Genomic DNA, 25,120 nt, shown 5'->3' with positions numbered 1-25,120 from the left:
ACTGCGTGGTAGGCAGTTCACATATCACCGACTCTGGGAGCTTTTGGTCATGGCTGGTGAATGGCACAAGATCAACACAGGGGCATATTTCGCACTGTGTTTTTGGAAAACGTATTGCATGTGTCACTTGTTAAAATATTACTCGGTTTGTGGAACTGGTCAAAAATTCTGGCCAAGGCATACTCTGGGTGGCATGGGAAAATACCTATGATGAAAGAAATGTTTTAATAAAAGTGCTGCAAATGCAATGCTTGACTCCTCTCCGGTGATTTTACAAAGAACTGTGGTTTTTATTTGCTTAGCTAGATTTTGCAGTAAAGACTGAACTTTCCTAATTGATTTTATTACTTGTTTCACCACAATCTCATTTTGCAATGCTTTGCATATTGCTACAGAGCTTCAAAGGCAGAAATCATCCCTGATTCAGATTTATGGGGAGAGTTTGCATATTTTACAAACATGGATTTTCTTCTGGTTCTAACAAAGTGCTTTTATTCTGGATGCAAATAAATAATATATCTACTCTGGAATGCTTTTATTTACATTCCTAATGATTTATGGGCACTCTAGTTTCACTGGCCATGTAGTACTTTTTTCCCCCTCAAACCCTAAGTCTTTCATGGAAAAAGTCCATACCGCAGAAGCCTGTTGAGCAGAGTCTTTTAGCTTTAGCATTATCTGTCCTGGAAGGATGGGGTAGGGTTTTATTTGGTTTTGTTTGCTTTTATTATTTCCTTCAAATCTCTGGCTGGTTATTGCATTCCTGTATCATTTTGAAATTTATAGTCTATTTAATAGCATTTTTATTCTTTATGATTATGTCAGTCTTCCCCATAAGAGGGTCTTAGGGAATATGTTTTGAGTTTCTTTCAATATCAACCACATCTAGAAACCACCTAACTGAATTATGAGTTTTATTTTTTTACCAGAGGGAGCTATGAAACAGAAATGATTTTAGATGTCGATTATAATAATAATTTGGAGGCATCTTTATGATCTGTGAGTTTCATATCACCCTCATGCCTAGCGCACCCTTTGAGCATTGCTGTTCTAACAGAGCCCTGCACAGTTTCTAACCTGCCCAATGCAACCTCCACCTCGGGGTAGGTGCGAAGGAGTGAAGGCATGCTGGGTGCAAGGTCATGAGCAGTCCAGGTCAAGCCACCTCAAGTGGCAGCACCCATTGGTGTACCTTCATCAGGGATCCCATGTTGACAAAATGCTGAGACACTCAAAGGATCATTCATGGGGAGAAAATAATGAGTTATTGGAAGGATAAAGAGATATTTCAGGAAATCAAAAGCACAAAATCCCCGTATGGAGAACCAGACCAAAAGAATGGAAGTTATCAGGGACCATGTGGCTGCCTGGCCCCTGTCACTATCTCACCCACAGGCACGGGACAAGGGTGAAGACTGAGCAAAGGGGCATCATGAGAGGTGATGTTACAGAGCACGGGCCACGTCCCAGACACTGTGCTTCTGAGTGACTTATATATACCAGCTCAGTCATCCCCATAGCACTGTGATGGGGGAAACTGAGTCAGAGAGATGTTAAGTCCCTGGCTTGAGGTCACACAAATTGGTAAATCATCAAAAGCAGGTCCTGATCTGATCCAAGCTGGCCCTGCTTCAGACATGAGTTCTGTTTGTCTTCTCTCTCTGTGGACCTACACTTTCGTTTTTGCTTTTCTGCCTCAGCATGTACTAGATGGTCCAGCCCTACTATTTGCATTGTCCCAGCTCAGATGTCTCATGGGGGATAGATGAGATATTCTGAATTCCGAATTCCAGCTTCCTGGGAGACAATCATACGCTCAAGCTGGGTCAATCGTCCCGTCTGCTTTGGAGAGCGAGACGAGGTTCTATTGCTCACAGCTGGGCACTCTCTCACTGTGGGTGGCCAAGGACAGTTCTCCCAGAGGGGACAGTGACTTGCACAGCCACCCCTGCTCCCAGCCCCAAGCTGTTACAATTTGTAAGTTCTAATACAAATAGCCACATCTGGTGAGCTCATTCATATGAGCTCTTGTATTTCTCCATATACTTAGATCAGCATTTTAAATCAATGTATTGTATATTTTCTCCAGAACACTTCTTGACAAGATGAAATAATGGTGGCACAACAATGATACACATAGACTTTCTAGAGATCATTATTTCCATCTTTTTGCATCCATTGCCCTCCAGGTTACAGTAAGTTTAAGCACCAAACAAGCACAATAAAGATCTATCAGTCTAAAAACTCCCTAAATATAACTAAAATCCATTAGCTTATTTAATGCTAAAAAAATCTATGAGGCAGAATTAATACTCTATTCATTTTAATGATGGAGAAACTGAAGGAAAAATATTTTAAATGAATGCCCAGTTCCCACCGTTAGAAAATGCCAGAATCTGGGTTCAAACCCAAACATGCTGAATCCAGCCCTAAAACTTTAAATGTTTACACTACTTTAGTTTTTTATACTAACACATGTGCCTATTTTCACTCATTTCATCCAGTTTTGTGAGGTTTCCTCATCTAAAAATGCCATGGCAATCTTAGGCATGCAAGTAACTTACAGAACAAGTCTCCCCATTGGGAGATGAATTGGTATCTGTGTTTGAAGATGAATTCCTGTAACTCCAAGCACAATTGTCAGCAGCTGGCCAATCTCTGCAATGACAATGATTGGAAATGAGTATACTTCAGATGCTGAGACAGTTTGATTTCTGGCAACCAGGGTTGGAAATCTAAGTATGCTTATTAAAAGCTCTATAAATTTGAGTAAATAACCAAACCACTCTAAGCCTCATTTCTAAAACTGGGGTGATGATGCCCACCTCTCTTAATTTGAGGGAGAATTAAAGAAGCATGGTAAATGTTGGGGAGAGTGAGCTGCTAATATTAGACCATGCTTAGTGCTCAGTCCCGATGGCCTCCTTTCAGTCTCTTTCCTCTGCCCGCTGACCTCCAGCACCACTGTCCTCTCTGGGCCTGGTGCATTTCGGCATGGAAACCCACCTTAGAACTTCTGCTTGCATCACGTGACTCTTCTGTCAGTTGTCTTCTGCTGCCATATGTAATCATAGTTGTAATAAATGAGTGGCGCTCAAGGGCTCACAAACCTTCATAGTTCTTTGCATAAGAAATCTAAAGAGACAATACTGGGACATTTTGACCAATTCTTGGCTTTGCAAAATGCCAAGAGAATATTCCATTGGAAATAATTTCCAAAGATAATGCAACAGAATAGAAAGATGTTAGGTCAGTCCTGCCTTTTTTTTTTTTTTTTTTTTTTTTGAGAGAACCGTGGATTGTATTCAATCATCAATGATGTTCCTTGCGCCAGGTATTTAGGGAATGTGCCACTGCTATTCCAAAAGTTTATTTCAGGGTCTCCGAATCTGTGAATTTGAAACCCACATTAATAATAAGGATAACCATCTAATTTCTATTGCGTTTTTTAGTTTTCACAAAATACATGTATGTAAATTTATCTCTTTGTCCTTACAAAAATGAGGGAAGTGTTTATTATAGACCCTATTTTATGATGGAAGAATTGGTTTCCAGAAAGATTAATGCTTTCTAATGTCGTTAAAACTTGGACACAGTAAAAAATATAAGGTAGCATTTTCAAAGATTATTAACTACCATTTTTCTTTCAAAGGTGCTTGTTTTCTACAGAAAAGGAAAACAATACTATCATTATACTATTAATTATAATAATAATGATAATGCTATGCATAATATTATTCATTGTGTTCTGCTCTGTGCCAAAACTATGTGTATATTGAATTAAAATATCTCTAAAAATAAGTGAGGTAGACACTGCTGGTCTTGTCAACGTCATCATTCAAACCAAAGGAATCCCATGCCTCGCAGCACAGGGCTAACAGCATGGAGTTTGGAATTGACATTCTGGTTTTGATCTCAGTTTTCTGGGTGTCACTGAATAAGCCACTGACCCCTCTTTGCCTTTATTTCAACATTTTAAAAATAAACACATCCTTCATCAATTAAACAAGAGAGAGATTATGCATCGTGCACAACGAGGAATTTGGATTTAGTCAATTGGGCGGGTTGGTCCTCAAGGCTTGCTCATGTGACAATGTCACTGACATCCAGTCTGCACTTCTCTTGGCCTTTCCCCTGTTCTTCTCCAGGAACATGCCTGTGTTCCAGGTAGAAGTGAAAAGACTGAAGGACCAGCCTCTTTTTTTTCCATTTCATAGACAAAGCAAGAGCTTTCTATAACCCGTTCTGGGCTCTTCTTCTCTATCAGGCTTCAACTGGGACATGGCCACCTCATGTAGCAGGGAGCGCCAAGAAAGAGTATTGACCCTGGGGCTGGGGGGATTGCCCCAAATAAAATTGGGTCACTCCAGCAAAAAGAAAAGAAACTTAAAGGGTGTATCTTAGCAAGGACACCAGCAGTGTCTACCTCACATTCCTTTTAGAGATATTTTAATCCAATATACCACATATTTTTGGCACAGAGTAGAACACAATAAATAATACTGTGTATAGTATTGTCATTATTATTATAAGTAATAGTATAATGATAGTATTGTTTTCCTTTTCTGTAGAAAACAAGCACCTTTGAAAGAAAAATGATAGTTAATAATCTTTGAAAATGCTACCTTATATTTTTTACTGTGTCCAAGTTTTAAACATATTTCAACTAATTTTAGCCTTATAATATTTCTCTACCTAAGGATGGAGAGTATAATAATTACAATTTTAGAAATAGGAAAATTGATCCCCATAGAAATAAAGGGAATTGTTTAAATAACTGATAGACCCACTTATTTTTACTTCAACTTCTGCAGTAGGATTTGATCACGCCTTCCTCCAGATGAAAAAGGGAATAATATGCAAAATAAGAAATGGTGGTTTGTATTGACGATATATCACTGAAAAATTAATAATAGATAATATTCGCTTACAGTAGAATGATTTGCGATTTAAAATGTATGATTACTATTTGATATCCTGAAAACTGGTAGCTGAAGTAGACACAGCGGGTGAATCGCCAGTGTAGGCAGGTGGAAACTGAGCCTTTTACGATGCTTTATGCAATTTGCTTAAAAGTCACTCAGCTTCTAGGCAAAAGAGCTGGACAGAACACTGGTCGGCACAATTTCAGCCCAGTGACCTTCGCACTGATTTTTGCTGCCCATCAGAAGCAGAAGATTCCCTTCTTCTTTGCCCCTTATGAGAAATCACCTATGGTAAAATGTAGTGACTCAATTCAAAGCTTGTGAACTTGGCTGTACGTCAGACTGCACGTGTGTTTTGATTTGTCTCCACAAAATGCGTCCATGAAATGTCAGAAAAGTATAATTGCCAATAGCGAAAAATTATACTTTACATAAAATCTTGAATTTCCAGGTTTTGTTTTTTTAAAAAAAATCCTCTTTCTACACCAAGCTCTCACTCCTGAGTGAGTTCAATAGACGGGATGAAATCTTCGGTTTGCCACAGTCGCCATAACACCCCATCAGCCCCTCCATCTCCCCTCTTGGGCGTCTCCCCTCCTGCTGTCTGCAGGCAGGTCATGTGGGACCCTCCTTAACTTACTACAGGTCAGCTCCTGAGCCTGCAGCCTGGATCAGGTGATAGAGTAATTTCCTTTTGCAGTTTCTGAGATTTGGGGGAACCTTTGTAGATTCAAAATAGAGACAGTGGAATTTATTTTTTCACTTGTTTTCAGGTAGGATGGAGAAAGCATGACTTACCCCTGGGTCTGTTTGGCAGTGATGGGAGTGCGGAAAGTAGGTAGGGCCACTTGGACTTGACTATGGCAGACTGGTCTGGTAGAGCAGAGCAAAGGTGAAGGATGTAGCCCTGGGGCTATGGGGAAGGATGCAGCTTGTTGAGTGAATCACAGACGGAACTGCCGCCAGCTCGTCCGCCACCAGAACTTAGGTTTAGCCTCTGAGGGCCACAGTTTGGCTCACTCCAAACCCGCCCCCCGTCCTTAGGCTCACAGTGAGGTAGAACTCCTGGAGGCACCGGCGTGGCCTTGTTCCCCCCTCATAAATGTAACTAAATATGAAGGCGGATGACTGCGGCTGGGCATCTGCCTTTAGCTTTCGGATCTTTCGCAGGCTGTTGATTAGGTTATGTTTGTATTATTCTGAGGTCCGCAGCTGTCAAGTGAAATAGCCGCTGAGAGCTTCCACTCCCAGCAAATGGTTTTCTGTTGGCCGATGGGCCTCAGCTGCTCTGACCTGGGAAGCCAGGAGTTTTGCTTTGCTTTGGAAAGGAAGATGTTTCCAACAGAGTCACTGGCCTCTTCGGGTATTGCTGTTTGCTGGCGTGCGTGTGCACGTGTGTGTGCGCGTGTGGGGACACTCTGGTCTGGTTTTCACAAGTTCTAAACTTTCCAGTGCCAAGTGCAGGGAGCGGCCGTGTCCGCACTGTTCCTGACCCGCGGGCAAGGAGTGAGCAGCACCAGGGCGCGGTCAGCTGGCCGATGCTCTCCCTGATACCGAGCTCTCCGAGGCTGATTTCTCGTGTCCACCCCAGCACTCCTTCTCAGGCTCACCCACCAGGCTAGTGATGCCAGTCTCCTGGGGTCACCCGAACATGTAGTGCTACTGAAGATGGGTGGGGCGGGGGCGCCGAGGATCATCTTACAGAGCTTTCCCACCCGCACACTCAATTCCAGGTGCGGTGAGTGTGAACATCTAGTCCCGAAACTGGAAATGGTAGAAATGGGGAGATTCAGAGTTCCCCAGTGCTTTCACATTCTGTCCCCTTCACCCCTATCAAAATATGGTCTCAGAAAAGGATCTAAACATACTTTGACCCAGTGGTATAATAACGGACAACTGCTTGGTTGTTTGCACATTCCTAAGAAACAATGAAAGTCATCCAGTCCTGTCTGATGGAACTTTCGGCAATGGTGAAAATGTTCCAGAATTGCACTGGCTGAATCTGTGGCTACTAGCCATCTGTAGCTATTGAGAGCTTCAAATAAGGCCCAGGATGATTGAGGCACAGAATTTGTATTCTCACTTCATTTTAATTACTTCAAATTAGCCACACGTGGCTGGTGGTTACCCTATTGAGATTGCAGAAATAGATCATTTGTGATGAGACTTGATATAGTCAAGTATTTTGGTGAAATGTGTCATTCTGAGGAGGCTCTAACCATCCTGGCATTACTAAGATACTGCTGCTGGCACCTGAAAGAGCATTTCCAATGTTCAGCAGGGACATGGTAAAATAATATGCAATAATAAGCTATGTATAAAGAATGAATGCATGAATGAATGCACACTAATAGGAATGTACACTAGCATTTGCTTTAACCAGTCCCTAAGAGAGCCATGATTTTTGCATAATTGATGCAACAATTTTACAAGGTACCTTTTACTGCCTCCTTCTTATAGATGAGAAAATTCACGTGTAGTAAATATCCGTCTTTGCTCAGACCAAGAAACCAGTAAATAATGGAGCTGTGTCTCCAGTTCAGTCCTCTCTGTCCCTAGAGTCCACCATCACGATTATGGTTGCTTTTATGAACATGAGCGTTAAAGTACAGTTTAATTAAGGGGCAGTTGACTCAGACCATGAAACTACCTTAGTACCCCAGGGTCCGTTTCTTTTCTCTCCTTGAATATTATGTTTAAAACAAACTCATGTCTAGATGCAGCCAGCATAGAGTAAATACTCCATAAAAGGCTGCTGCATTATTTTTTATTATCATTATAATTATCTGACATTTCCATAAACTTTAATTGCATATGTGATATCAATCAGAAGGGTCATTGAATCATAAAATGAACCACATAAGTGAAGAATTACTTAATACCACCAATGATAAAAATATCACAGATTATCATTCTCAAGCATGAAGGGCTCAAAGACAGTATTTTAAAACATCGTGACCTGGAGAGAAGATAGGTCATTCCATTCTCCACTCAAAATTAGCAATGATACTTAGGAGTATGTTCACCAGTCTTACTGAAGTTTATAAAATTTTTGCTTCCTCATTGTTTAACTATCTAGTATATTGCAGGTGAGGTTAGATCGGGGGTGTGTAAGCAATATTGGATTAATTGAAGCACCGATTGCATGCAACATTTTTCCCACTGATCATGGTATTACTGTCTGCCATTCATTCTCCCTGCAATGTATTTCCTGGCATTCCCACCCATAGGACCTGTCAGACATTGAGCCAGGCATTGAGATTGGAAAACTGATCCACTCATTATATTAGCAGGAAAAAAAAAAAAAACTACCAGAAGGCACTTAGCTGCCAACCATATGATCTCAAGTGACTTCAAGGAAATTGATTTGTTTTAATTCTTCAGTATTTCTAATTGGCCCCAAGCTGATTGCTAGTTAGTATTCATAAAATGAAATTCGTGTAACCATTTAACTGCGGATCTTTACATTATCAATAGGACTTGAGTTTGACTGCAACTGCTGAGTGGCCACATTAACAATTTTGTTTTCTCTTCCTCTGTGACCCCTTGGCAAGCCCTGATCATTAAAATATGCTCAGTAGTAGATTCCCCACCAGCCTCATGTCTGGGTAGACCAAGAGGGTGATCTCTCCTGGGCCTGTAGCAAAGAAGACCCAAAACGTGTTCCACACTGAGATAGAATTTGGAAAGTGCAAGTAGAGATGATCAGGTTTGTAAAGCTGGGAGAGCCAGGCATGATGCGGACTGTTCAAGGGCAGGGGTACAGGGTACTCAGATGTAGTGTGGGAGGCTGAGCTGCGAGAAATGTCAACGATGGGAGGGAGGCGAGGGGAACACCCATCCATGCCTATGGAGCAGTTTGGGATGAAAAAGAGAGATGAGTTCATGCTGAGAATGAATTCAACTCCTCCTGTGATACAGAGGTGGGTTTTGTCTCTGGAAACCTGGGCACGGCATCTGAGCTTGGATAAATAGGGCATCCAATTCTGTTTTTTTAATACATTTATTTTGTTATGAATAGCCCTGTCTTTTCAATAATTCCTTTTGTTTACATTCATATTGATCTGTTAAAACAAGCAGTTAAGATGGGAATCCTTTTCCAGTTGGCCACGTGTCAGCCTCACTCTAAAAGTGATGGTTGGTACACGGTCCTTGCACAAAAAAGGCTTGGATATATCTTTTATGAAGTAAACAGTGTCCATGAAAGAGGAGATGCTAACACATAATAAGGAAGGACTAAACAATAAGTATTTTAAACTAGCTGGAGCACAGGCTGCGTCTGCAGAATTTCATTGTCTGAGCAGGATAATATCCTGCCTCCTTCCATTTCATTTTATCTATATTGTATTAGGGAAAAACATCTGAGTTGTTGGTTTTATCCTGAAATTCCTTAAAAAGAAATATGTTGATCAGTGTCATGTCTTTGCCTCAAGTTGGCTTGAAGTTTTGCAAACACACTGAATTGTAATCAGAAATTAAATGAGGGCAGATCAGAGGTGTTCATTAAATTAACTGCAATCGTGAATTCATGAGCCTAGTTCAGAGATCAAGGTTGGATGAGGGCACCTTGAAGAACCAGAGTTGCTGAACATCCCAAACTCAACCTGGCACTTAGAGGAGTCGGCTGAGTTGATGGAGAAATAAAAAGGCAAGGGCTGGCACTCAGAACTTCCTCTGATGTTACAGAACCCCATCGTGTTCAAAGGGAGGGTCTCACATGTACTCTTAAAGCATCAAAGTTTCCAAAAGACCGTAATAGCCACACTGTGTGTGTGTTGAGGATTGAACTGTGCCCACCCAAAACTCACTCTGAAGTCCTGACGTCAGTACCTGTGAATATGACCTTATGCGGAAATAGTGTCTTTGCAGATGCGTTCACATTGAGATGCGGGCAGATTGGATTAGGGTGGGCTGCAAGCCGATATGACTTGTGACCTTATAAGAAGAGGAAAGACATGCCGGGAGAAGAAGGCCATGTGGCGACAGTCAGAGAGTGGGGAGAGACATCTACAAGCTAAGAAACACGAAGGATTTCCGGCAAACACTGGAAGCTTGGAGAAATGAGGAAGTGTTCTCCCCAGGAGGTTTTTGAGGAAGGATGGCCCTATCGACAGCTTGATTTTGGACGTCTTACAACCAGAACTGGGAGGCAATACAGCTCTGCTGTCTTATGCCACCCGCTTTGTGGTACTTTGTTACAAGAGTCTGAAGAAACTAAGACAGGTGTGGGGGGTGTGTGTGTGTGTGTATGTGTGTGTGTTTTCCCCCCAGATAGTATCTTACTCCTTGTGCTGTGTTACAGTATACTTTTAATGCTGGTATACTTTACATATGAGGATTGAATTCTAAATTAATACCCATGTTTCAGTATGGTTCCTGTCTCACAAAAACAGTCTATTTGGTTTGCAAATCTTTAATTTCACTAACCGCACGGCATCTGATAGAGCAGAGGTGAAGACCCAGCAACCCAAGATTATCTCAACAAAACAGACTTTCACCGAGGGTTTATGGGCACTGAAATTTTGCAGCACTTTCTCCACTCTAATTCCAATTCTGTGTGCTCTCCCCTATCATGATAAGCGAAGACTGTAATGAATAAGTAAAACTTCAACGAGCCTGGCTGGAGGGAAGGTTCTGGGGTTCGTGTATTCACCACCAGACTCAAGATCGTGATAACAGAACCGTTTTAAAGCCCCAGGTCCCCTCATGTTGTCCTTTGACATGCCCACGCCCGCTTCCACACTCCCCTTTATGGATGTTTTAAACTTCAAAGTCATCTAAAATTGCCATATCATTACAGGGATATCTAAATTCTATAACGAGGAAGAAATCAGGATGCGAGCAAGATTTATACCACAATTAGCTTTAGAAAACAGAAGCAGACCCTGATGGTCATGTGGGAATCCCAGGTCATTTAAAGTCATTTCGTCTAGAAGAAATAATTGCCTGGTTTAGCCACAAAGAAAAGGAAAGAAAGAAGATATGGTAATTTTCTTCATCTTTGTAAGTTTACTCTGATTTCAAGTAAATATCAAAAATTGATAAAATTAATATTGAATCTTCGCAGTCTTCAGCCTCAGCTAACTTAACGGTTGCTAATAGTTCTTAACCCTGCTTACTATTAATATAGTCTCTCATCAAAATATATATTCCTTAGGAAATATTCTTATCAGACTGATTTCTGGGACAAAAGATAGCAAGTCCGCGAGTTATACATAGTACTCAGATGCCATCCGGAACAGTTGTCCCAATTTATTTGAATATTGTCCTGCCTGAACTGAGCATTTATGTACTTTTAAAATCTCTGACAGTGTGATGGGTGAATGTTTGTTTCTTTTTTGTATTACTGTTTTAAATTGCATATCATTTATTTTTGTTGAATTTTTAAATTACCCCATTTGCTTCTTAGCATTACCATTTCTTATTGTAATTTAATGCTGCTCTATAACCTTCTCCATTTGTCTAGCAAGGTTTTCTTTGTATAATTTTATTTTTCTTATTTATATATGTTGAAAATATTACAGTCCTTGTTTGCCTTTTCATTTTTTAGACATTTTCAGTTTGGGGGGATACTAAATTTCAAACATGGTTTCATGGTTTTCTGCTGTTGCTAATTTGCTTAAAAATGATCTACCCATCAGAACAAGTAAAGAATACTTTAAATCAAATTTAAATTTGATTAAATTAAAATTAATGCATATTTTATTATATTTTCTAAGTTTGACTCTATTGCATTTTACCCATTTTGATGTCTAAATTGGGTTAAGAATCTTATTTAATTTCTTTTTTCTTCCATGTACTTAGGGTTTCTTTTTCTTTTAATGTCCTTTCTCTCTGGATTTTATAATCTTATTCAGCCATATTCTATGACTTTATATATTCTTCTTTTCCCCTGAATTTTCCAACATGTTGCACTAATGCATTTGCCTTCCTTTCATACAATACCCGAGGTTTCAAATATTAGAGCTTTAGAAAATATTTTATTATCTTGTAAAGAAAATCTACCCCATCACTCTTTATCTAAAAACAATTATTTCCAATCCTTAGACATTTATTCTTCCAAATGAATCATTCAAGTATTTAGATATTTGTTTTCAGTTCTTAAGGAAATCATGCCAGTATAAATTGGTTTATCTCTTTGTAGATAAATATGGAGAGAAATTACACACAATTGTGCACACGCATTATGTACAGTTTTCAAATACCAATCCTGAGCACCTACATTAATGCTACATCCTTATTTTTTACTCAAATCTTTTTCCTGGACGTCAGCCAAGTTCCTCAGTTTTCTTTATGATGGTCCCCTCCATTCCTGAGAGCCTTGGGGGAAGTTTCCCTGACTCTTAGGTGGGATTATTAAAAATGGGCCTCCCCACAGGTGTCGGGATATTTCTCCTCTTCTTACTTCTGGGGACATGGCGGGAAGGCCTGTGACAATGTCACCTGTAAGAGAAAGGTTTCACCAACAACCTCGCTGGTTCTCTCGGGGGAAATACTGGGTTACACTTATGTTGAGACTCAGGGACATTACTCAATGGCAATAGGATCGATTCGAGTAGGCTAAACGACCTGAGGTAGAGTTCACAGATTCCTGGGTTGGCTCCCAGTCTCCACAATTGGGTTCTCGCCAATGTACCCCATCCCCCAAGTCCATCCAGGCCCTTCAAGACAGAAGAGAGAACAAGTGAACTGCTGAGGTCTCCAGTGGCAGCTCAGAGATGTTGGCAAATGCCTCTCATGTGACATGGGGAAGAGTCAAGGAGAATTCAGCTAAATGATACCAAGGCAAATAGTGGAATTAGAAAGAGACTGGTGGCAGTAAAGGCACCATTTCCTAGCTTTCTTTGCCACTCAGGTGTGACCCTATGGTGACATTTTGATGAATGGAAGGTTAACAAGGCAACTATGGACAAATTCTAGGACTTATCCTTAAAGAAACACAGTTTGCTCATTGCCCTGCACTTCTCCTTACACTGTCTGAATATTGACAAAATGACTTTCTCCTGATTTTTGAACACGAGAGGAAAATAGCCTGTCTTGTTTATACACCGTTATTTGCTGTTTTTCTGATAATTGCCGCTGAAACTGATTTTCACAAATATGTATTTTACAGCAAGAATTCATGCACAACAGTTACCAACAAAACATATCCTCATTAGATTATTGAACTTCATAAATGGAGAGCAATCTTCAGGCATCCAAGAAGAAAAAGCAACTCTCTCTCAACGTGAAAAAAAAATCATGTTTACTTCTAATTCTCAACAGCAATATTGAACTTTTATAGAAAAGTGCTTAGGTCTACAAATTCAGAAGAAAATAGTACATGGCAAAAATATCATACAGGCTAAGTTATCTTTCAAGTTCAAGTATCATAGGAAGGCATTCTCAAACTGGGATAAACCCCAAGAATAAAGCTACCTTTGAGACAATCTTGGAACAGATACCAAAAAAAAAAAGGAAACAAACAAAAACATTTGACCATGAAATCTAGCAAAAGTCAAAACTAAGAAAATCATGGTAAGAAGAGCCGGTGATGAGCACTGACTGCATTTAGATATTATAAAGGAATGACTTTGAAATAAATGACATTTAAAATTTTATGTATGATAAATGATAAGCAAAAATCCCACGGTGGGAAAATGGTAAGTGAGAGAAATCATTTGCTCCATTTTGCATTCCAGATTTACACATCCAACTACCTTCTTCGGGTGTCGTCTTGTGCATCTTAAAATTCAATATGCATAAAACCAGATTTATGAACATTCACCCCAAATGGGATCCCCATCCAGTGATTTGCATTCATGAGGAAACTTGTCATTCACCTCCAAGCTTCTGTTTAAAAATATTTTAGTGGTCACTTTCCATATGGGACAAAGTATCCTGGGTACTATTCACAGGCACAGGCCTTCTCCTCCCTTCTGTGTCCTCCACTCTGCCTCTCTTAGCTCACCCCTTTCTTAGCTTCTGCCTCAGCTGTGAGTCTGCAGGAAAGCACTGGCCCACTTCTACTTCCTGTGCAGTCACATCATTGAGCCAGGGCTCTTACAGGCCCGTGCTTCTCCTAATGACGTCTCCAGAAAGGATAATTTCAATTCAGGGATTAAGGAGGGAGCCTTGGGTCTAAGCCAGGCCCCACTGCAATTTTACCAAAATGAGCACTGCTGTGTGATCCTCATTTCTTTTCTCGTGAAGGCTCCTACTGTGGTTCAGAAGCAAAAAGCGTGTGATTAAGTTCTCCCTCTCCAAATCACATCGTTAGTGTTTCTGCACACGTGCGTGAGGGACCACATTTTACCAGTGGACTACATTTTAAAACTTTTGATAACTCTTCTAAGTCATTTGTTTCAAATGTGCCTCTTGTACAGAGCAATATTTGGTTTGTATTTCTGTTCCAACTGAGATGCCTTCTTTAAATTGGTGACTTTTGCCAATCTCACCCACGTACATGTACAGGACAGGAATGTTTGGCCTTAGATTTCTCATGTATTTGTTATGCTTTTTTTTACCTTCCTATGGTGTTTTCTTTTTTTTGCATGTTTGTGTTTTGATGATTTTTGAAGGTTTGTACATTTTCTTCTAGTGGTTATCTAAAGGTAATTCTAACTTTGTATAATTAGCCATTGGTTTCCTTAAGTAATATCTATTAAATAATGATAACATTTCTATATTTTTTATTTCCTCTCTATTTTTATTGTTCTTCTTTACTACCTATATTTAGTTGCCCTTTGGTCATACAAAATGAGCAAATCAGTATGTCCACTCATCTCCCACCATTTATTTAGTCATAACATTCCAATGCTTTTATTGTATATGAATAAATACTGTTGTGTAATCATAATCACCTCATTTCTTTCAGTTCAGTTCTACAACTAAATGAATTCAGTGCTTATAATCAGACCATTTGCAATACTTGCCCTAATTCTTACTCAGTTGAATTTTCCTTCTCTAGTAGTTTCTTCAAGAGAATTCAAAGTAATTACATTCCATTAGATGTTGCATATTCAGAAATGATTATCTGTTCATTCTGTTGCATATCAATTTCTTGAATTATTTATTATTTCTTGAGGTAATTGTCCTCATTGTTCAAGCATCTTTTGGTGTTGACTGTTGATGTGGAGAATTGAGTTCAGCCTGGTATTTTGTCTTTGTACGAGATTATCACTTGCCCAGATGACTGCAAGGATTCTGTCCTTAACTTTGAATAATTGTAAATTTACCAGGACAGCTATTTTATTTTGCCCTTTCTTTGCCAATGTTTTAATTTGTAGAGACAAGTTTTCTTTGATTTGTGGGAACTTTTTTTTCGATTTCTTTTACTATTTCTGATTCATTTGTTCATCTCTCTTATACATTTTTTCATCAAGTTTTACTTGTATTATTTCTCCTTTGCAGTTCTCCATGCTTATCATTTCTCTCTAGTACTTTTCAGTGCTTTATTCAGTGTTCTCATTTTTCACGATTGGCTCCTGCACACCTTTCCCTGTGTTTTTAGCACTTTCTACTCTACTTTGTTGTGACTTCCATGGGACATGATTTCTGTGACGATTTTATAAATATTTCCCATGTCTTTCTTGGATTCATCTAAATCAAATGTGATCTTCTCCCTTTGTGTCTCCATATTTTCTATGAACTCTGTGATCTTTGCTTTAGTTCTTATATTATGGAGACATTACCTTTATTAAATCTTCTAAATTCTAGATGATCCACTGGTGCAAAATTTTTCACCTCCTTGGGTATATTTTCTTTGTCAGACTGAGTGGTATTTATCTGATGATCTTATACTGATTTCACACCCTTCTTTTGCTCTCCCAGTAATTGTATAGATCCATTTAAATATGTGGTGCATTTCTTCTAAACAAGCTATTTTTGGGAAATCCATCAGTGAAGGGGGCCAAGGACTGGTCATAAGCTTGAAACAATCACCTCTCAGTCATTGTGCCTGGGGACTTGTGGTTGTCTGCGTTAACTGAATATTTTAGCCTCTAAGTGTTCCAGGTAATAAAAGTCAGCAGCTGCAAGGATGCTCAAAATGCAGGCTCTCTCCCTCATACAATACTACTTGATCATCTGCTTCTTGCAAAGATGGGTTTTCCCTGAGATTTGCCACTCAGCACCAACATCCATGTCCATCAACTCTATTGTTTCTAGTAAGCATGCTGATGTTGCCATCAGATTATGAAAAGGGTATGTTTGATCTTTCAACAAACCAATGACTGGAAAATAATGTTCTGTTAGCTACTGCCATCAGCAAGTGTGTCCCCTCTTGGCATTTTTCCCAAATAAGAGTATTTGAGATAGAAGATATACTTGACATAGTCAAAGATGGGTTTTATATTTCTGATCCCCATTTCTTCAGGTGAGGGTGGGGTATTTCCAAATGGAGAGTGGTAGTACTATTTCATAGTGTCTAGTCATCTCCACCACTGGTCTTAACAGCAGAACTCCCTTTTATTTCCAAATCAGAGTCCATGAAGGCTCATTACTGAAATTTATGTTCCCCCCAAATTTATTAACAGTGAGTAGTATGTTAATATTAAAATTTGACACCTCCATATATCAAACCGATAATTTGGTTATTTTAATAATTTATTCGTGACCCTTACATAACCACTTGCCAGCCACTTTGGGCAATATGACAAAGCATAATTTGTGAGGGGAAATAGTTTAGAAATAAATTTTTAGCTTACTGTATGGTTTACCTTTCATATGCATTTGAGAGTCTTCTAGAATTAGGGTGGTACACAAAGCAAAGTGACTAGTATTATAGTGTAGTCCAAAGTGGGAGTAGAACAGAACTAATAGACCAAAGAGCATTGCTGGTCATATTCCCATTTGACTTGGTTCTTAAGTTTCAATGAATTGATGGTTAAACATGTGCGTGCACACACACACACACACACACACACACACATATACAAGCATTGCGGTTTCATTAGTTTCAGGATGCTTCTCAGTTCCTTAAGAGGGAAAAGTATTAAAGCAGCAAATTTCAGTAATCACCACCATAGAGTTAACATCACATCTTTTGACACCCAACCTACTTCTGTCTTGTTTGTGGACTAATCAGTGTCTTAAGGAAAGGGAAATGTTCATACTAGCGTGAGGAATTCTGAGAGAGAGGAAACATTTAAAATGGTAATTATAAGAATGGGATTTGGGAGTCAGAATGCCAAATTTGAAGGCCAATTTTACCACATACTATGTAAGCAAATCATCAGTACTGTAAAATGGAGATGAGTGAGATAAGTTAAGTGAAAACCACTGAGAGGTAAAATAAGTAAAGCAGGAGGTAGACTGCACCACATAGTATGTGCTCAGTAAAGGTTGGCCACTATGATGTCATCCATCTTCTAAATGTTTGCTCCTCTCAAAGATGAAAAATGGTAGCTAGCTTTTTGAATTTTCAGTTTTCAGATGAATAATGAATTTAAAATCCTCATTTACAAAATTTGTATTTTGACTAGTGCATTTCCTAATATAATTTATGTAGACAGCTTAATTGAACACCATAATTACATGAAACCTTTAATAGGCCATGAGATTTTGTTGGTTTGTCCAGAGTAATCTGAACAGTGAATAAAAAAGTATTTGCAAAGTCCCTTTGGGGAATGGAGAAAATTCAACTTCCTCAAGTTAAATTATTGATATTCTCACAAGCAGTGTGGACAACCAAAATTATAGACTGAGCCCCCAGTCTTGGGGTTTGTTCATATGAAAGTTAACTCCACAAAGGATAGGTCAAGCCCACTTAAAATTAGGCCTAAGAGTCTCCCCCAAGAGAACCACTTTTGTTGCTCAGATGTGGCCTCTCTCTCCAGCCAACACAACAAGCAAACTCATCACCCTCCCCCTGTCTTCATGGGAAATGACTCCCAGGGGTGTGGACTTTCCTGGCAATGTGGGACAGAAATCCTAGAATGAGCTGAGACTCAGCATCAAGGGATTGAGAGAACCTTCTCGACCAAAAGGGGGGAGAGTGAAATGAGACAAAGTGTCAATGGCTGAGAGATTCCAAACAGAGTCGAGAGGTTATCCTGGAGGTTATTCTTACACATTACATAGATATCACCTTGTTAGTCAAGATGTAATAGAGAGGCTGGAGGGAACTGCCTGAAAATGTGGAGCTGTGTTCCAGTAGCCATGTTTCTTGAAGATGATTGTATAATGATATAGCTTTCACAATGTGACTGTGTGATTATGAAAATCTTGTGTCTGATGCCCCTTTTATCTACCTTTTAACAGACAAGTAGAACATATGGAATAAAAATAAATAATAGGGGGAACAAATGTTAAAATAAATTTAGTTTGAAATGCTAGTGATCAATGAAAGGGAGGGGTAAGGGGTATGGTAGGTATAAATATTTTTTCTGTTTTTGTTTTATTTCTTTTTCTGAATAGATGCAAATGTTCCAAGAAATAATCATGATGATGAATACACAACTATGTGATGATATTGTGAATTGTTGATTATATATGTAGAACGGAATGATCAAAATAGGAATGTTTGCATTTGTTTGGTGTTTTTTGGTATTTAAAAAAATAAATTTTTTTTTAAAATCCTCATTAAGCGTGTTTACTAACCATTTATATGGCTTCTGTGAGTTGCCTGTGGATGTTCTTTGCCTGTTTTTCTCCTGGGATATTTGCATTTTTCAAATGAATGGTTGGAGCTCTTTTAATATTAGCAATAGTGATCTTGTCTGCATAATCATTTTTATATTAGACACTAAACTTTTTCTCCAAATGTTTATTCTCAGCCTCTCATTTGTATTTCTAAGACATTTTTAGTAGAGTATAATATACGTTCAGGAAAGCCCAACGCTCTTTCACTATCTGAACACATCAGTTTATGCAGCACCTGGATCAAGGGAAAAAAAAGAAAATATTCCAGTTGCGCAGAAGTTCCCTTTTGATACTTTCTAGTCTGTACAACATCCAATTATAACTACTAAACTGACTTTGAGCAACTGAGATTAGAATGTTTTCATGGTTTTGTACTTTAAATAGATGAAATTCTATGGAATTATACTCTTTTATGTCATTTGTAATTTAATTTTTAAGTAGGGCACGTTTCCTTGTAGAATATTCATTTTTTAGTATCTTGAACAATTTAATATCTTAAGAACTCAGTTGAGGGAATGCAGAAAATACTTTTGCCATAGGTTGTCTTAAAGAATGGGCTGATAAACATTTAGCATAATGTGATAGTTTTGAGTAATTTCACGCCCTAAACTGCTGTTCTTCGGAAAAAGGAATGAGAGAACTTTCAAACTCGGGGTTCTAATTTCAAAAGCCTATCATCTGATGTTCATCACCCGGTTTCTAAAGTTTCCCACAATCTAGCTCATTTGAACTTGATGTTGTCTCCTCCTCTCGGAAGTCAGTATAAGGGGAAGTCTGTCACTGTCTTCTAAACACAACAGCCTCTGCCCTGCGTCTCGCTCTTCCTCAGCATTACCCTCGAGCTGCCCCTTCCCTGATGAAATTCACGCTATCCGCAATGCCCAGCTGCCACACTTTCTTCAGGCTAATGCATTTATTTTGTTGAATAATTATCTACTGTGTTTCACATAATACATAGATCCTCGGGATAAAAATAAATATGCCACGAAATCATTGTTATTAATGTGTTCATGCTCTCCTAGGAGAAAAGAGTATTTAAACACATCCTAACAATTAAGTACATTTGGAAACAGGCGTAAGCTGTAGAATTGGTATAAGAGAAGGAGCGATTCTGGAAATTTTGCAGAAGTCAAAATTATCCGTGTGAAACTTGAAAGCAGGTGTGAACTCCAGTGATTGTTCGGAAGAATGACTACGAATCCTTCCTAACCTTCTCTCTGACGAGACATTCAGTTTTTATGATTTCAGAGGATGGCCTTCTAAAGCAGTCATTTTGCAAAGTAACTTTAATTCAAATATTGAACTTATTTCCTGCATTCAGAGAGAACTTTTTGTGGTGCCAAGGTTTCAACACAGACATGGCGAACAGGAACATTAGCTTATGGCTGAAGTGAATGTAGCTGGCAAGCAACGATGTGTGAAATCAATCACTGGCACAGCTGGGACTCCTCGGAGTTGTCAGGAAATGGAATGGAGTCAGGGTTTCTCTGGAGAACTTCTGACCTGGAGGCCAGATCCCATCAGCGCAAGTCTGTTAAAGGCAAACTCACTGCTGAGTGGTTTGAACCAGTTACTCGAGTACTCTCAGAGAAGGTCTTGAGATGCTCACCAGACATCAGACAATGGTGAGGCAATGGCAGTGTGAGACTCAGTGTAAAACACATGTGAAGATATTCTCCAACCTTCCCTACTTGGTCAAGTTTATATCACCCACTCACATGAGAGCTGACAGGAAAACTGCCCTTCTCTTCATTTTGGATGTTCTCCTGCTGTAACCAGCGTTGTCCATCCAGCCAACACTTCTGACCTACTGTGGGAACACTGCTTACACACCCAAGGCGACTGTGTGAGCTGAATAGGCATCTTTCCATAAAGGGCTCTCAGACCTGGAAATCTAATGAGGCATGCCCTGCAGGGTTTCAGAACTGTTTGGGACCCCATGTGACCCTGTTTTCTTTCCAGTTTCTCCCTATGGCAGTGGAAATGTATAATCTATGACTGTCTCTCCTTTGTATATTGGAAGCAGATAACTTGTTCCAAGTTTCATGGGTCCACAGCCAGAGGGGAATTGTATCCCAAGTCAGACCACACCTATAACTGATTTTGATGAGACTTTGTGCTTGATCTTGTTAATAAAATGATTTAAGGCTGTGGGATATTGTGATGGAATGAATGAATTTTGCCTACCAAAAAAACATGTCTTTTGGGAGGTCCAGAGGATGGAGTGTGATGGATTGAAATTGAATGGATGCTGGAAAGTATGTCCTTAATGTTAATCCATCCCCATGGGTGTGGACCCATTGTTGATAGGATCTTTTTCAGTAGGATCTTAAGTTAATGAGTCTACCTCATTCAGGGTGGGTCTTCATCCTCTTGCTGGTGTCCCTCATAAAAGGATGATATTCAGACACAAGAGAAAGTCTTGGAAGCAAGAAGCTGAAGCAATGAAACCTCGAAGAATATAGAGAGACCAGCAGATACCACCATGTAGCTTGCAATGTCACAAAGTCCAGGATTGCCAGCAACCAGTCTTCTGGGAGAAAGTGTCACTTGATAATGCCTCAATTTCGACATTTTCACAGCCTCAGAACTGCAAGCTTATAAGTTAATAAATTCGCATTGTTAAAAGCCATTTTGCAGTATCTACATTTCAGCAGCCTAGCAGACTCAAACACCCACCATGGTTACTTCCCTATGCAGTTGTCTTTGGAAAGAACCCTCCTGGCTTCCCATGATACTGAGAATAATTCCTACATTCCCAGCCTCCCAGAAGCCACAGGACCTACCTCCTGCCAATGTATTTGCTCTGATCTTCTTAATTTTTTTGTATTTTCTTATTCTGGTCTAGCCACCATGCTATTATTCCTCAAACACACCAAAATTATGCCAGCTTCCAGCATGTTCACTTCTTCATTCTTCTGACCAGTGTACTTCTCCCTCTGACTTCTCACGATTCACTCCACTTCTTTCGGAGCTCCTCTCAAATGGTGCCTGAGTCCTTTCCAACCTCCTTTATTTGAAACAACCTTTCTTCCTGCATTTTATCATAGCCTGCTCACCATTTAAAATTATAAGATATATGCATGTATTCACTGACTTATTTAATGTCATTTCCCAATTACAGCATACGTATAATCAAAGACATTTTTTCTTTCTTTATTCCTGATACACATAAGTTAATACATAGCAGCTACTGTAAATGTATTTCGTTGTTTGAATGAATGAAATACTTTTTGCATATTCAGATCTATCACTCATATTTACCATGTGCTTTTACAACTGTAGCTTCTAAACCTTGTTTCAACCAGGCTTAAGCCAGGTTTAGACACCACCTGACTTTGTCCTGCAGAAGCTGGTATGGTTGGAAAGACAACTGGAAAATAAGACTGTTTCTGCAAACCATGCATCCTTCTTTTTCACGTCTACTACACAACTCCATGATATTTGGACAGAAAACCAGAACTTTTAACTTATTTATAAAGATATATTTTACTAGGGAACAGGGTAGCATCGCTGTAATATTCTGTTGTGTTTGGTGGCCAGTGGCACCCTTGGGTGGTAGGTATGCACATGTACTTGGTGAAGGAAACAGGACTTGTTTCTACAGATACAGGTAGGATTCACGGGCACTCTGGGAGGGCAGAGAGTGAGAGAAGGACTGACAACGTGAGTGTGAAGATCCTTGTGCTGGTTTGAAAGGAAGCATGCCCCCTAAGAAAAGCCACGTTTTAATATAAATCCCAGTTCATAAAGGTAGAATAATCTCTATTCAACACTGTATGTTTGAAACTGTAATGAGATCATCTCCCTGGTTGATGTGATTTAGTTAAGAATGGTTGTTAAACTGGATTAGGGGATGACATGTCTCCACCCATTTGAGTGGGTCTTGATTAGTTTCTGAAGTCCTATAAAAGAGGAAACATTTTGGAGAATGAGAGATTCAGAGAGATTCAGAGAGAGCAACACTACAAAGCAGAAAGTCCACCAGCCAGCAACCTTTGGAGATGAAGAAGGAAGACACCTCCCAGGGAGCTTAATGAAATAGGAAGCCAGGAGAGAAAGCTAGCAGATGACGCCGTGTTCGCCGTGTGCCCTTCCAGCTGAGAGAGAAGCCCTGACTGTGTTCACCATGTGCCTTCTCACTTGAGAGAGAAACCCTGAACTTCATCAGCCTTCTTGAACCAAGGTATCTTTCCCTAGATGCCTTTGATTGGACATTTCTTTAAACTTGTTTTAATTGGGACATTTTCTTGGCCTTAGGACTGTAAACTAGCAAGTCATTAAATTCACCTTTTGAAAAGCCATTCCATTTCTGGTATATTGCATTCCAGCAGCTAGCAAACTAGAACAATCCTCCTTGACGCTGCGTGCTCTAAGACCCTCAGCTGGCAGACCTCGGCAGAGTCCAGGCTCAAACCAAGGTTTCTGAGCCACTTCAGATAAGCATCCCTGCATTCTGCTAAGAAACTTGCCCTGTGCTCTCTTCCCAGACCCCACTCAAGAGGCAGTTCTCAAGGATGCTTTCTCTGATCCTGTGACAGTGAGCTTCCTTCCTCAGGATCCCCACTATATTTTGTTTGTGCTACTTTTATGGCCTTTGTCACATGTAAATGATTTTGTTTTTCTTTTGCATGAGCAGGCACCAGGAATTGAACCTGGGTCTCCAAGCATGGCAGACAAGAACTCTGCCTGCTGAGTCACCATGGCCCGCCCATAAATGATTTTTGTAGTTAGAACTATTCATGCCTTGCCCAATAGCCCCTAAGTTGTTTGACACCGGGACGCCACATTATTTCTCCCCAAAGGGCCAGGCATAGATGGCCTTGTTGGCTGTAAGTGTTTAAAAATCACTTGTCAAGTAAACAAATTATCGTAAAGGTATAACCTGTCTCAGTGAAAATTAATCAGCATGGAATTCCTCACTTCCAGATCAAACCCAAAGAGTTACAGACAGAAACAGTTGTCTCAGAGAAGCCAAGATCTCAACAATAGATCCTCTGTAAATACAAGATTTTACCTTTGGAAGCAGTAGAAGGAGTGGCACGCCAACTGAAATATGAGACCCATCAGCAAAGTGTGCAGCCCTGCCAGCAGGGTCACTGCTGAGTTTCAGAGGTCCCCAGGTGTCCACACGAAGTTAATAAATATTTCAGGGCTTTGGTATTACAGCCCAAGGCACTGCCTCATGCTTTAGCTCCAGCCCTTACTAGCTGTTTGTGTCAGATTCGATTTCTTATTCCCTCAGAGCCTTACTTTTCTCATCTGTAAAATGAAGTTAATCTCTCCTAAATGACAGGTGTTGTGCATGTAATAAAGGAGAGAAAGGCTGTGGATATTTTTATAAGAATGACTTTGTGAGCCATGATGTACACTGCACATCTGCGAAGGATTGCCATAGGGGGTGGCAATTCTGCTCAACAGAACTCGCTCCCCCTGTAATTCAGCAGATGCATCTCTCCATCATTCTATGCTCCACGCTGCCTCCACCTGCCATGAATAGTGTGACTTAACTCTGCCTCCTGAACCCTTTTTCCCTTGCTCACTGAAGCTACCTGACTCATAATGTAGCAATTAAAGTTTTTCTGCAGAATTTTGGAACCAAATGAAAGGAAAGTATGTTTTGTTCTCATTAGTGAAGCTAAGGACATTTAAATTTGGAATTTCCATTGGCAGTCATTTCTTCCACGTAGACTAAAGAACAGGAAAAATACAAAGAGCTGACAGCAAGAGAGATGAATAAGGTTGATGAAAAGAGAGTACATGGCCATGCAAAACAAAGCTGGAGATAAACATCTTAGGATACCCATATGTACTGATTCCCAGGTAACCTGAAACCCTGGAATACTGCTTTCAAAGTTTATTTCTTTGTTTGCTTGTTTAGTATAATCTATTTAGGGGCTCCATGGCAGTACTGCCAATCATTATTTGTATTAGATTATCTATTCATGGAAATGCAAAGACAAGTGAAAGCTGAGGGGGATGCCTGAACAGGCTCCCTGACCTCCTCCTGTCCCTGACTTCTAAGTTCATAGGCTCTAGACTGTAGGATAGACCCAGAACAGATGTTCTGAAAAGTTAAGAGTTGTCTGAAAGATGAGTTGCACTCAGACAAGGATTTCCAGTAATATGGGTAACTTCTTTGTCCTCACTGAGCCTATATTCAGGTGGTAGACACTAGTGAGAAAATTAAGTGTTATCAAAGGAAATATGTAGGATGGTAAAGACACTCAATGAAAAAAATTTCGCTTCACTTGAGTTTCAGGAAGGCTTCCTGGAGGAAGTTATACTTGAGCTGTGTCTTGGAAGATGAATAAGAGTTAGCCAGTTTTAAAGGCTAAATGGAAGGGCATTCAAATACCAGAACGGCCAGCCAGAGGCTTGAAACCACATGGGGCCTCCAGGCAAGTACACTAGCTCCAAGCTCTTCTTGCAATGAACAAGGAAGGCGCTTACATATGTAAAGAGACAAGGAGCCACTGAATGTGTTTTAGAGGAGAGAAACATTATATGACTTCATTATTAATCGTCATCTTGTTCAGTGTGCAGAGACTGTATGTCATGAATTGGAGGGA

This window comes from Tamandua tetradactyla, chromosome 3 (genome assembly GCF_023851605.1).
Source record: "Tamandua tetradactyla isolate mTamTet1 chromosome 3, mTamTet1.pri, whole genome shotgun sequence".
Classification (NCBI taxonomy): domain Eukaryota; kingdom Metazoa; phylum Chordata; class Mammalia; order Pilosa; family Myrmecophagidae; genus Tamandua; species Tamandua tetradactyla.
Note: the sequence above shows the minus strand (reverse complement) of the source record.